Source organism: Aphelocoma coerulescens, chromosome 12 (genome assembly GCF_041296385.1).
Source record: "Aphelocoma coerulescens isolate FSJ_1873_10779 chromosome 12, UR_Acoe_1.0, whole genome shotgun sequence".
Taxonomy (NCBI): Eukaryota; Metazoa; Chordata; class Aves; order Passeriformes; family Corvidae; genus Aphelocoma; species Aphelocoma coerulescens.
In genome coordinates, this window is record NC_091026.1 from 17,696,710 (window position 1) to 17,711,603 (window position 14,894).

General features: G+C 43.0%; 1 protein-coding gene across 7 annotated transcripts in view; it reads right to left on the reverse strand.

The window, feature by feature from the left end:
• FOXP1 (forkhead box P1) overlaps window positions 1-14,894 on the reverse strand; it is a 398,607-nt gene that overhangs the window by 316,615 nt on the left and 67,098 nt on the right. The window contains exon 1 of one of the 7 annotated variants that reach the window (XM_069027481.1): window positions 7,618-7,731. The exons of the other annotated variants lie outside the window; for them this stretch is intronic. The gene's annotated coding sequence lies outside the window, so the exon portion shown is untranslated. Of the gene's footprint in view, window positions 1-7,617; window positions 7,732-14,894 lie in introns of those variants that run through there. 7 annotated transcript variants of the gene reach the window in all.

The following is a 14,894-nucleotide window of genomic DNA, read 5'->3' on the forward strand; positions in this document are numbered from 1 at the left end:
CCAGAAACTTAGAAAATCTCTTTACACCCCAGGTCTGTGCAGGATTTGGCACCCAGCAGCTTGGGGATAGCCCCCACCTTGCTGCTGTGGAGCAGCTCAGATGCAGCTTTTAGGGTGCTGAGCATGGACCCATTCCCCGAATTATCGGCACTTGTGTGTAACCCAGAAATGTCCCAATCTGGTATTGACAGCTTTTCAACCCAAGTATCCCACCTTAGGAATTAGGGGGGAATAAGAGTCAGGCCTCTCTGAACCGATGTGTAAACATTGGCTACATAAAAATCAAAGGACACTTTGCTAATGTACTACTGTATAAGTAACAGCCTCATTAAAATATGACTAATCTGTTGCAGAAATGTGCATTTTATGGGGTAAGCAATTGAATATCTTACATTTTTATAGTGAGAAAAGAAAAAGAAAACGAGTCTACCTATTTCACTCATACTGTAACCTGATCACAATGTTTATACATGCCCATCACAGCGCTATATAAATTAAGTCCCAAGAAAGGGTTTGAGAAAATAAAATATGGTTAACTTCAAACAACACCTCCAGCTCAACTCCTGAAAATCCTTGGCACTTCTTGCTACGCACTGCTGGACATTCTTGAGGTTAAGAGCCCGTCTCCCCAAGGTCTGAATACTGAACTTTTAGGGAAAACTCCCCAGATTACCACCATGCACAGGGATAACTGCACATGGAACATGGTCTCCAGGCTGTTACACAAGCTGGATGCTGTGTGGTAGGTACTGGGAGTAGTGTCTGCTAATTAAGGGGATGGAGAGTGACATCCACACCTCATACTTAGGTCTTCTCTCCCTCATCAGCAGTATTAAGGCAAAGCAAACCTGGTTAAGGTTGCTGGTCTGCTGTGTCTGCAGAAAACTGGGGGGTTTTCTGGGCCCTTAGAGCCAGCTGATAGCATGGGTTTGCTGAATGAGCTCTGAGCACCAAAAGAAAAACTTGCTAAAATTGTTGTTCAAATTGTATTTCAGAAAGGGGCAGCCATGGAGCCTCGTGCCACGGTGTTGTTTGGGACATGCTGCAGCCAAACCAGCAGCAGTTCTCCACTTCAGCTACAAGTGCTCCAAAAGTAAATATGGCACAGACAGAAAAACCTTGGAAGTGCACAAATTTGGGGCTCTTAACCTTTTTGCGAGGTCGTGGTAGTGCTGGGGCTGCACCAAACCACTGGAAAACTGTGGTGTTTTCCAGTGTGGTGTAACTCGAGATACAAACATGGATTTGTTACAGCAGCAATGCAGAAGACAGCTTAAGTGCAGTAGAAAAAGATATTTTATTTTCTTCTCTTCAAGGTCTCAGCCACGTGGTTAGTGGAAATACAGGGCTTTGATTAGCCAACACCTAAAATTTAAAGTGGGGTAAGCTGATGATGTTAAGGTGCCTTTGTGCACTCTGTGGGCATTTCTGAGGTGGCTTTTGGCAGTTACATGAAATCCTCTCCTTAATTGTTGTGAAGCAGCACAGCTCACCTTTTGTATTGTTTCTAATGCATGGCATTTCATTTTATTGAGCATGAGCTCAGAGCTGGCGATAGTCATAAATTTTACTACTTTAATAGTATATGTTATCTGACATTTCCTAACACTGAGCTTTGGGGTTTGAGACTGACCAGTCTTGACAGAGATGGATACTTAGCATAAGAGTTATAAAGGGAACAGCAGAGGCTTCAGTGGTATTTTAAGCAGGGAAACTATGCAACATACTTTAAAAAAGTGAAAAGACAACCAGGAAAATCTCTGGTTGGTAATCATAGTCAGGAAATGCCAGCAAATGTTTTGAGATGCAAGCTGAAAATGGGAAAGATGTTTAAAGCCAGCTTTGCTACCTTTAGCAGTGAACTATAAAGCTAATCACATATATTTTTGGGGTCCTTAACGTGGACCAGATGGAATTACACTGCACATAAATAAAAAACATTCTCTGGCTTGTGGGCTGGTTTGAATTTTATTTCATTGGATAAATGTGGAAGACAAAGTCACCAAGTAGGTTTTAGTCTGAGTAAACCGTGAAGCAATTAACAGAGTTCCAAGATGCATTTTCATCCATCAGAATCCCTACTGCCTTCTAGTTTTTACATGGAAGTTATTTCAAATCAACTTGAAACCTCACCACGTCCACACCAACTAGGTTAGAGCACGTTCAGGTGCAGCACCTGCTCCTGAATTCCTGGGTCCATCTGGGGGGGCTCCAGCTACATCCTACTGAATCCTAAAAAAAAAAAAAATCATTCTTCTCATCAGTTACTTTGTTTGAAATAATACTAATTAATTTGGGGAAATTTCATAACAAGCTGTGGAAATACTTGATGCAAACCTGCAAGGTAAATAAACTGAGGAGAATAATCTCGAATCCCTTTTTAAGTTATAAAATTATTTACTTGTTCTGATCTGAGCAAACATAAAAGAATACCTCTCCCAGGCTCCAGGCATTGTTACCATCAATTAACTAACAATTCCATAAACAATAAAAGTATTACAAAAACAGCAGCACATCCACACCTACACATTAGCACCAGTCAGCAAAAACCCCAACAAAAAACTACAAACAACACTTCCTACTCCTTAATTCCCAAAGGAAACTCCACCCCAGCTGCTGCAATCAAAAATACAGACTTAACAAAGTGCCTGCAAGGTTAAGTGGCAATTTTAGGTGTTACTGGTAACAGATGTAAAACAATTTCAGACACAAGGGTGAGTGTAAGCTGAGAACTCCTCCAATACAGACTTTTCCCTAAATGACAACTTCTTGCAGAGAATGTGCTCTCAGCTTCAGGATGCTGAAAGATGAATGGGTCTAGATGAAAAAAAAAGAAAATAAAAAAGTCCAACTAGACCATGCATCACCGGCTGACCCCAGAAGCAGCAGAGCTTCCTTGCCGCAGCACAGACGCTTTTGGGAGAGGGCCGTACGACCACTGCTCCATCACACACTGGAAGTGGAGGGACAGCAGGAAAAAGGGATTCCAGCCTGCTTCCTCCCTGTCTCTTCTCCCTCCTGCAAGTCCACACTTGCCTCTTCCCACTGGTTTCTCAACTGTGTTCTCAAATTTCTGTGGGTCAACACAGCACTGCCTTGGCACTCATGCAATGCCTGTGAAATCCAGGGAGTCATGCAAATGCACCTGAATATGCAGTATCTTCTTTTCTGATTCATTATGAATAGGCAGGAGCCATTTTAACCAGGGTGGTGAACATCTCCATTCTTCACTTTGGAAAGTATTCTTTTAAAAAAATCATCCTGACTTCTTGTTGCTCCTCAGCTCTCCCACTGATGGTCCAAAGATTCCTAAGCATCTGCAGACCATCACTGCATGCAGTCATTGCTACTGCCCTGAAGTAAGGCAAGCATTGAAAGGGGACAGTGACAGCAACCTGCAGAAATGCAGGCTGAGATAAATTATGCAAATATATCATGCATCTGGAAAATGGTGTTTTAAAGTACAGCTTCACTGTTCGGCTGACAGCAACCCAGGCCCCTACCTGGTAGCTCTCCTCCTGAGTATCTTTCCTCTGTGAAGTTAATACTCTTTGCCCCCAAAACACATTATGGAAAAATTCAACTGTTCCCTGGGAATTAATATACATTGTTACACTCAGAGAATCAAGTCATTCTTTAGAACTGTGAAATACAAAGATCTTCATCCTGTTTAAGTCCAAGTTTCAATACAAACTGAGCTTTGAACCCTCCAGGATTTCTTTCCAAGAGCAAGAGATCCAGGGGAGGATCTCCTTCAACATACATGCAGTAACAAAGTAAAAAGTACTGACTATGACAGAGGAGGGTGATTTATGAAACACAAGTGTGGGAAATAATTATTTACCTCCATAACAAGCAGTTTCTTCTTGGGTTTTTCACTATAAATGTAACTTTCTCCCAACAGCAACTTTTTAAAAGATGTTTGTCAACTTCTGTCATTCACAGATGCACAACAAAGAAAAATGTATATCTCTCTAATGAGATGCACAGCCAAGGACGGTTGTCAGCATCATAGCACCGCTGTTGTGACATGTATTTCATTTTATTCAATACATAACGGGGGAGCTGTTAAACCCAGCAGTCCAAGCAACGTCCAAATAAGCATTAATAATGCGGTGAATAACTGATCATCACTAGATGGTTTTCAGCAAGATAAAGGGTTTTCCCTCCCCCTTTTAAAAATATCCTTGGAGTTGGAAAACAAAGAGGCAGAAGTTAAGACTGTTGCCTGCTACCTCCCACAATGGGCACACATCTGCAAGTGCCAACCTGCTCATGGCTGAGCCCGTCCTCGTGCGCCACGGATTTCAGCACTGCACCAGGAGATTGCAGCGACACAGCAGGTGGAGCGGGGGGCTAAGGGAGAAGCAATTAACGTGGATTGTGGTTCCCATTTTTCAAGGTAGATGGCAAACTCAGTTTCTCAGACACGTACAAATTCATGTACAAAACCCACTGCATAATACAAGGACATCTGTGTTTACCAAAGTAATCATTATTGTTTAATGCGTATTTTTTAGGCCATTTAACAAATAACTTTAGCTCTGATGAACATGGTGATTTTCATGATAATCTTAAAAGGAAAAAAAAAAGTTCACAAGAAATGTGGAGCTGCTAACATGTGCTAAGTATTAGGACAAGAACCACAGATTAAGGGCACTGCTTTGACCTCACGTATTCTCACCCCCTGCACGCTCAGCCAGCACGGTCCAACAGGGAATTGTGGTTTGCTGCCTTGCATCAGAACCTGAAGTCATCCTTGTGCTGTCTCCTGCCCCAAACTTTGTGGACACACACAGCGAGGGGGGGGGGGGGGGGAGCACCCCATCAGACACCACAAGCAACCACAGGACTAAAACTCCATTGTTTTGGGACCAACCCCACAGTCAGGGCTGCATCCACCCACAGCCCCCCAGAGCTCAGCACAATGGACAGACAGGTCTTCAAACCACCCCACCACCCTCAGAGCCACGGGGAGATTCCCATTCCCATCCCTCTCCCTATCCCTGCTTTACAACTGAACACCATCATCCCTGCCCCATGCAACTCCCCGGTCACAGGACGAGCCCAGAGGGAACAACATTCCCGACCCTCCGGGGCTCCAAGGGGAGCTGGAGGCAGTCAGGGCTGACAGGCAGGGCTGGGGGAGCTCAGGGGAGGAGTGAGCCGAGTCGAGACCCCGCTACATGTTCAGTGATTATAAGATTAGTGTGTTTTTATTTAAAGTATTACCCGTTAACATCCCGTATTACAAAAGTAGCACAACAGTATCGACAGACTGTCAATATTAATAGGAGTGTCTAATGTTTTATCAATACTAATTTAATTTCTGTTATCTGCAGGCTGCAGAGCCTTTCTGAAGAAACAGAGGAACAAGAATGAGAAAGCCAAAGCAGTGACATAACAGGAAAATGAGCCATTCCTTCAGCTTCTCGATCATTCAGTGGCACCCTGCTGTTAACACAGTTATCCTTGCTGCTTCTTTTGAGTAAAAACACCAAGAACAAAACCCACTGAGGTGTTTTCTTCCAATAGCACCAGAACCTCGACAAATCTGTTTTTCTTTTTGGCCAGAAACCATCTTTGCAGAACAGCATTTTTCCTAACTATGTACACCCAAAATCTTTAAAACAAATGTGTCAGGCAACAGCAATTACAGGTTGGATGAATAACTCACCCTTACAACACAGAGTTGATTCACAAAGAAGAATTTCTAGACCAGAGAATGACCCAGTCTCGTACAGACCTCGAAGGGCTACATGGAAGATGCAGCTTTTTCATTTTACAGGCAAAATATGTATTTTTAGGATAAAAATTCTTGAAGACTTGTATTTTACTGAGGTTCAAATAAGTGTCCCTAAGATACACAGGGCAAGGAGATGTGTTGGCAGGTCTGCCCGAGGTGGTAGGTGCTGTGAGGGGTAAGAATACCTGTTCCTTCCAGGGAGATGCTCGGCAAGACCCAGATCACAGCCCCACCCCTGCACTTCCCATCACTACTAACGCACTTTAAAAGAGAGAGGAAGACAGGTCCACAATGACAAAATGTCAAACTGAACAAAGTAATTGAGCTAATCATGTAAACATTCATTATTACTAATATTAAAATATCCTGTTTTGCATTTTCTTTTTGTGACAGAATGAGCAGCATCTAAGGACTCAGAACTATCATCTAAGAACTGAGTAAAAGAGGAAACTGTCTAAAATGAAGACACACTATCAAAGAAGAATTTTTCTCTTGCTTTAGCACATGAATGATGCCAACTGTACTCGCTACAAAGCATTAAGTGGGAATGCAGGGGAAAATATTCTTCTCCTTAAACATATTTCAAATAGGTGATTTATGGTTTTCAAACTGTGAAGGAGAAAAGTGGAAAAGAAGGTATTGGGGTAGGAAATTGCCTTACCTCGTGATACTCCATGATGTGTGACCAGTTCCCACAAATGGGTGAATCCTCCTTCCCTCATTAAGGAGGCTGCAGATTTCGCCCCCCCCCGACCACCTGTAGCTCCCCCACCACCAGCCATATCCTGAGGATTTTACATCACTGTGACAAATTTCAAAGGGTTATGATACCCAAAACTCCCGTGAGAATACATCCAGAGGGTGCTGAGCATGGGACAGCGACTCCAAAATGCCAGAGATGGACTGGGTGGGTGACAGACCTCCCCACCACGGTCCCTGGTGCTGGGCCACAACACCATACACGGTGGCATCATCAAATCCCACATGAGAACAAGGTGAAGCAATGTTTAACATGGAGATGGGGGAAAAAAAGTCAACTCAGATTGCAATCAAAATGCTTCTCCCCCCCTAGCCTGTCTGTGCCCTCCCAACAAGTTCTCCATGCCAGATTTACTGAAATTTCCACACAAAATTCTGCCTTCAAACAGATCTTTGCTGCTACCCACGTCCCCTGCAGTCCCATAGATTAACATCAGCCAGTGGTTGTGAGGAAGCCACGTCTGCCAGACTGCTTCCCAGAACCACAGAAAAAAAGGAGGAAGGCAGAAAACAAGAGAAAACAGTCTGTGGCCTCTGAAAACCAGGGGACTGAGCTTCTCAACAAATCACTTCCAGGCAGCTGGGGATGGAGTCAGAAAAGTATCTTTGAAAGAAAAAAGAACCAGTGAGGAAGGAACAACAAGCAATGCAAGCGGGAAAACCGTGCCATAGGGAAACTAATCCAAGAGGAGTCACAGCTAAGAATCAAAATGAGGAGTTATTGGACAAGGATTAGTGTAAGAGAGGTAGTCTCCTACTAGGAAATGTGATTTGAACGCCTCATGCACAGCCCAGCCAAGGACTTCAGAGGAGGCAACAGGAAGAAACCACAAGGCACAGTGATGTAGGTTAGCCTGCGACTAAGAAAGCAAATTGAAGGTGAGCTTCTGGGTCTAAGCACCCACCAGGGCAGCTTGAGGAATCTGCAGAAGAGAACAAACCTCTCCAGCCTGCCCATGGAGGTTTCCCTTTGCGTTTCAAGGCTCCAAACCTGGCTGTTTTGGAGTTACACACACAGTAACAAAAACGTCAGTGGAGCTATTGGTTCCCATCTCCAGCTCACAAAAGGGGTCTGGCATACAGGAATCCTCCTTGCCAACTATGTCTCTTACCTCACTCAGCTCTTTCTGCTCACTGCTGCCCTTGTCTACAATCAGCATTTCTGCAGCACTTCTCCCTCCTCCACCTCTTCCCAAAGCTCCAACCCCCTCTTCTCCCTGCACAGGAGGCAGCTCCGATGGGAGCAGCAGCAGCCACAGCTCATAACTCGCCTAACGAGTGCCAGCCAGAAGTGATTTGTAGGCATCAAGTAGATTATTGTTTTTTGAGAGAGTGGAAAAGAAAAAGAGGGGCACAAGCTTAAGGTGTTGTTGATGAATGAAGATGAAAAGAAGGTTTTAGGGTGAGAAGTGTTTGTCTAGTGTGACCCAAACCATTCAAACCTCATTTGATAGATGATGGACATTTATTCCCTGCTATGTGTCACTTCAAAGTCTGAGGTTTATATTAAACAAGAAGTCTTCTCCTTCTAAGTTGCTCTTTAGTTTTTCCCTGGAGTTTATCACACAGCACAATACTTGGAAATGTAATTGCATTTAGTTTTTATAATAAAGTCATATGGTCACTAGTAGTACATATTAGAAAATGCATTTTATTGTTTTTCATTATGTAATTGTGTGCTTCATTGCTTTTCATCTGTTTTCCCTTGCCGTGGGAGGTGGCATGGCCCAGGAACACCATATTTCTGGGGATGATGTTCTCTGGGCAGAATGAAACCAATACACCCGTGCTCCCCAGTGCCACTGCCCTTCCCTCCTCTCCACTCCCCACAGGCACCAGGAACCAGGCTCCCAATAAAGTTGACAGTTCCTGCTCTGAGGTAAGGCAAATCCAGCTTTTTCCACCCACAAGGCCCTACTTGGAGAAGCCATGAGCAGCAAATATGTAAAAGTCAGCAAGGACACGAGGCCCAGCCGCAGCTTTAATCACAGAGAAGACATTTTTGAAGTCCTGCATTCAAGTCACCCGTGATACTTTCTCCCACACCCAGACAAGGATGTCGTTCCTCTGGATCTGGGTTTGCAACCTTATGGGAGTTGATGTTTGGAAAGAAATCGTCTGTATCATGAAATAACTTTTCCCCAAACAGCTAATGGCACTAATGGTTTTGAACATGGGGTTCCTCCTACTAAAAGGCATGATCATTCCATTGTAAATGTTTACATTCCTATGCATTAAAAACAAACATATTATGCTAATAAATTATGGAAAAACTGTACTTGATGGGATATGTTCCTGTTTAGTATTCACACAAAGCACTGCAGAATTTAAGCACAGGGTAAATTTACTCATTTACTACATCTATTCCTTTAAATGTGCCCCAAAAGTTGTTTTCTCAGCACTTGCTCACTAAAATTGCTTTCAATATTGGTTTTTGAGGATTTCATTTTACTTAGATTCTCTATTAAGAAGAAAACACCATGGATTTACTGAAACCATATTTCTCCACCAGAGTGTTGATTCACACAGGAGAAAAAAGTATTTCATGCTAGTCCTGGCCCTGAGCAAGGACATCACCTCTTCTCTGTGTCCTACCCAGAAAAAAAAAAGCCACTGCCTTTGATTTGAGATTCTCTGGTCTATTAATGCCCTTCCTCTCCCCACCAGCAGCATATTTCCACTGCAGCCCTGCTAAGCCCTTGAAGACCCCACGATTTTGCATCCAAGCTCTAAGTCAGAAGTTTGAGTTATGCTCCATCAAGTTGCTCCATCTCACCACACTTTTAGAGCTTAAAAAAATTATAAATTTCTATTGAATTTCTCTCTACACAGCTGCATCTCTAATGAACCCCCATAAAAGTTAAAACTTATATTCAGTAATCATATGCAATTGAAACATCATAAAATGAGAAGTCAAGGAACTGTATGTGGGCTGCAATGACTTGTCTTATTGTATTCATTCCCTTAATAAATATACCTTAAAAATAACCTCACAGTCACACATTTGCAATATAATATAAAAATAACACTGGATTCAAATTATTAAACAGGTAATTTAATAGAACAAGAATTGAAATGTAGGACAGTGTGCAACTTTATGCTATAGGAATAAGATGATTTTAGCCAACACAACTATTTTTCTTTTTTGCATTATCTCTGCATTTATAATACTACAACATCCACATAACCTTGACACTGTAGTCACCTTAGTAACAAACAAGTGTAACATTCACTTATAATTGAAATCCCAATAGGGTGTTTGATTCAAGTGAAACAAAAATTGGAGGCCCCTACTTTGCTGCTTTTTTCTTAGTCACATAGACATGGGCTAAAAGGATTTAAAAATAGATATATTTGTACACTATTACATCTACAAAGCAGAACCATTTAATTTTAATTTAACGCTAAATGGAAACAAATATAACACCTTTAAAAGACACGATGCTAAAAAGAGAAGCAAATTATTTAAGTTCTGGACCAGCACAGCTTGGAGAATTCACACCAGGTAAAGGCCAATATTTAAACCAGTCTTACAGCCCAGAGAAAGAGCTGTGCTGGGGACATTGAACCAGCAGAACTGGGCGGGTAGAGGACACCCTTCACTGTGACACCACGGCCCAGAACTGATGGGGATGAGTATCCCTACCACGTCTAGCTTCTGCTTTGCATAGCTGGTTTCATTTAAATTGGGCTGTTTTGCATGAAAGATAAGGGACAAAGGTCCTAGCAGTGCCCAGAAGGGCACATTAAAGTGCTTGGTCACTCCTTAGCAATGGCCAAGACCAGACACTTCTGAGAAAGGTACAAGAAACACCTGAACTGAGTTTCCACCTCTGGAAACAGGGCTTTCTGCCTAACCCTTTGTTAGCTTTGTCCTAAAACAAGAGAATTTATACTCTTCCTAACTTGTATGATTAAATAAAACTGCTCCTACTCAAGGTAGCTGCAGATGTTTGCAACTACCTATAAACTTAAATTCTCTTTCACACCTAGTCCTTTGTAGCCAGGATTTACAGTTTTACTGAATGATTATCTGGTTCTGCTTGAGGAAAAAAACCCAGCCTCAACCATCTGAAGCCATCTTTCCCTTCGCTCACGTTGGCCTGCTCTTTTCTCAGCTCCAAAGACAGGAACTTTCTGCTCCTGCAGGAGCTCCAGCCCATCACCTCCGGAGCACCAGCACAGCCCAGCCACACATCCCCCTTGTCAAGGGCTGCCATCTGCCAGGGCTCCGTCCTGCCCGTCACGCTTTTATTAAGTCCCTGATGAGCGCGATTCAATTAACGTCGCCTGAAAAGCCACTCCACCGCAAATGAGAGGTGACAAGGAGCTGAGACAGGAGCAGGGAGACACGGTGAGGAGCAGCCAGGCCAGGAGACACGGCAGAACTGTTACTGCACGTGGCAAAGTGGGGCTGAGCTGCCTGTGTCCGAGGGTGATGGGGAAGGGTACGAGAGAGAGAGAGAGAATCTGAAGAAGTGAGACTTTTAGAAAGCACTTCCCACCCTGCTGGAAAGGCAAATTGGAGGCAAAATTTTCATTTTTATTGGGTTATTCTTTCATCGAGTGCTTTGCCTACACATCACCCCAAGTACGCCTGACAGAACATCACCTTGCTGGGGGCAGGGGGATGCCCACGGGCCCCACCAGGACATCCATGCCCAAAACAGCTGCAGGAGTGGGCTCCTTCTGCTGGTGGAAACAAGGACTCGGCTAAATGCGGCGAGCTACAAGTTTCTGCAACAACATGCAAGTCTCCAACATGTGGCCCGTAACGTAGCTGTTGCCATGGTAAAAAATTCATGTTTAGTGAAAAGTGTTAAATCTTGTATCATAAGTTAAATCAGCTGCCAAGACACATTTTCACAAGTAGGGGAATTTTTGTCTTTTCAGAATGGAATGTTTTTCAGTTGACATTGATTTTTCCCTAAAATAAGTCCCCCAGAAAGGAAGCCAATCACACGTGAGGCAGTCCAAGAGCTGAATTACTCTACTCCTTCTCTGAATCATCAACAAGTGTTGTGTGCTAGTGCATGTGTGTGTACAAATGCACTGTAGCTTCATCAATTCCATCCTCTTATACAAACCGGCAGTTACACAATTTATTCAGAGTATTAAACTAAAGATCCCAGCAGAAACAGCACCAATATTTCATATTTTGGGTGATGAGACCAACAAGTAACTTTTCTAACCAGGAACCATCTCAAAAATTACATTCAACTTGCCCCAGACTTTTCACAAATACAAGACTGAGCATGACTATACAGCTGTTTATGTAGGTCAAGGACAGAAATAGTAAGAGTACATTTATTTGTTTTTATATTTCTTGTTCAGTATTTCAAAAGAGAACAACCGGTTTTAATACAACTTCAGAAAGAGAGACAAGTTAGAATTACTGCAGAATTAGCAAAAAACCCAACAACAACAAAAACCCAAACAAACAAGAAGTCCCAAAAAAAACAACACCGAAAAAAAACCCCAACCACATAAAACTCGTTCGTTTCATTCATTTAAAAATTGTTGCAAGGAAATCTGGCTGTTACCAGTTCAAGACCCATGTGTGTCCTTCCTCTCCTGAACTATTCAAATTTGGCTCATTCTAGTATCTTATGGGTAATCTTCCGTATTAACAGCAAAATGCATTTCCAGTGGCAGGTTTTCCCACTGACACACCCAGGGAAGACTCAGCCCCAGAACAGCTCCTGCAGAGGGATCGCTGCCTGGCTGGACAGTGGAGAGCTCTTGGACAACACTGAGTTTTCCCTTCCTGCATCTCTCTTCAACAACCACGAGCTGGATTTCACCTTCATTGTGTCTTCTGTGGTGAGAACTTTGCCCAACCGATTCCTTTCTTTTTTACCTGCTTCCAAGTAGCAACAGCCAGCAGCCAGTCACATCCTTGTTTCTAAGTTAAGAAACACTTCTGATTCCTCCTCCTCTCTCTAATTATTGCTCCACGATCAATTTGCCGTATGCCATGCCAAATTCGCACCTTAGCTCCTCACCTATAGTCAGTAAAACTCAAACTCTCCTCCCATCTTCTCCACAAAAGACATTTTCTAACAAGCAAGCTCCTGCTTATGCTCTCTTGCCTCTCTCTCTCTCTCTCTCTCTCTCTCTCTCTCTCTCCTGAAACCAGCTCTTCAGAAAGGCTGGAGCATATTTAGCCCTCCCAGCTCTCTGCTTGTCTCTTTCTTTTATTTTACATGGTTCAGTGTTCACATTCTGCTCTCATTCTGCCTTCTCTCCTTGTTTCTCTGCCCCAGTGCTACAAAAAGACATTTTCTGCGACACCTTAAAGAAAAAAGGTCCCTGAATTAACACAACTTGCACCATGTGGTATTTTTGGACGGGCCATTTACTAATGTTGCAAACACAATTAGGAAGTCAGGGAAAGAGCTTACAGGAGCAGATGAAGGCTGCAGAGATAAAATGGAAAGCTTTTACCTGCCAAGCTCTCAGGTTAGGGTTCTAGGTTGCCCTCAGATCTAATAAAGATATAAAAGAGCCATATCAAGGAGAGGCACAGTTGCATTGCTGTAAATATCAAGCGTGGCTTTTTCCATCCTCCTGAAGACATGGATTTTTGCTTCCACAATTTGCAGGCTGGTAGCCATAGGTGGTTTAAATTCTTGGTATTAAAAAAAGCTCAGAGCACTACTGACAATTAAAAACAGCTTTTACACATGCACAATAATGCTTCTCATGCTTTCAAAAAAATAATATGCATATCCATATTACCATCATAGTAAGTGCCACAGAGTGACATGATATGATTGAGTATAATGGTTCCTTTGGAGCCATTATGGTCGATCAGTAAATAATACACTTTTGAAATTGTCTAACTACATATTTACACTTGTCAACTCTCATACACTTCAGTGACAGAATTTAAAAGAAACACTGTAAAAAACTGTAAGAACATTAAACCACAAAAACATTATTCTGAAGTAGTATTAAGGTTTGACTTAAACCCACAAAAACATGGAAATTTCAGGTTAAGGCCAAATCTCAAAAAATGACACTGTCTTTAGCTCCCAAGCCATGCCCAAGCACCTGCAGTGAACGAGGTACGAGGCAGGAAGGCTCATATGGGGTGGTGGTGCTCCATGTGAGAACTGAGCCACTGTGGAGGGCTCTGGCCACCAAATTCACGGGTGAGAACCAGCCCGCCAGCAGCAATTCAGCTGCTCAGCAGAACAGCGTTTCATGATTTTTCATATAAACAAAGCCTGGGCCTTTCTCTGTTTATTCAGATGAAATTCCCAATTAAGCTGAGAAAAATTAGTCTTCATTTGTTTCAGAAGAGGCCCCATTGAGACACTTGGGAGTTTTCCCTAGCTGAAACACATGCAGAAAAACTTCAGGCTTCGACCCTAAAAAGGCATTGTCAAAAAAATATGTTAAACAAACATGACAGTGGATCATTAATATCCCAAAGATTCACTCCATGTGGGGATAAAACAAGACTGGGAAGGAAGATGTTTTTTCAACAGTAAAATAATGGGCTTGGCGATGTCTTTTTTAATTGATAATTTTGTGTCTCTTGTTCAGCTGTAGCCACTTTTGCTCCGAGCAGTGGTGGCAGCAACTTTATTGGTTCCAGTAGAGCTCTGCTGAAAACAATAAGCATCAAGCTCCCCAATGCCATCTGTCTTTCTGTGAGGGTCACATCCTGCTGCCCTGGAATCAAGGGGATATTGAATGCTTGGGAGATGTCGAGAGCAGCCTCAGGCCCATGGCACCTCCTTTGCAACAGAAGGACCCCAAACACTTCAGATGCTCTGCACTGAAATCCTGAACCAGACTTTAAAAAGCAATGATGGATATTTTCCTAGAGCAAAGATCTTCCTTTCATATATATCTATATCTGTATCTATCTCCTTGCTCAGACTTATCTATTACCTGGCTTGTGAGAACAAAATCCATAAAGGCTTGGCAGGGCAGGCTCTTGAAGTTGTTTGAAGACACAACCACCACACCCCTGTCAAGAGGGAATTACAGCTCGGTTTTATAGTCAACTCTCCCCTCGACTGGCTGATGACAGAGCAGCCTCCCTGTACGCTCAGCATCTGGGATTTTACAGCCGCTGTATATAAATGGGATTTTCATGACAAACAACTCTATATTCGGTTTCCTTGTATATCTGAACGTGAGAACGATCTCTTAAGGCTCTGCTGGGAAGAAGTATTAATGAAGACAAAGCATTTCAGGCTGTTCTCCCCTGGAGCACTGTCACGATGACAGTATAAAGACTTTGTCCTACACAAGTAACTTTAAATACTACCCAAGCAGCAATCCAGGACCCCCCTGTGTGCCTGACCCTCGCAGCCCCCTCCTCAGCATCCCACCACCCAAGCCCACCTGACGAGGACAGAATCTGCTATCA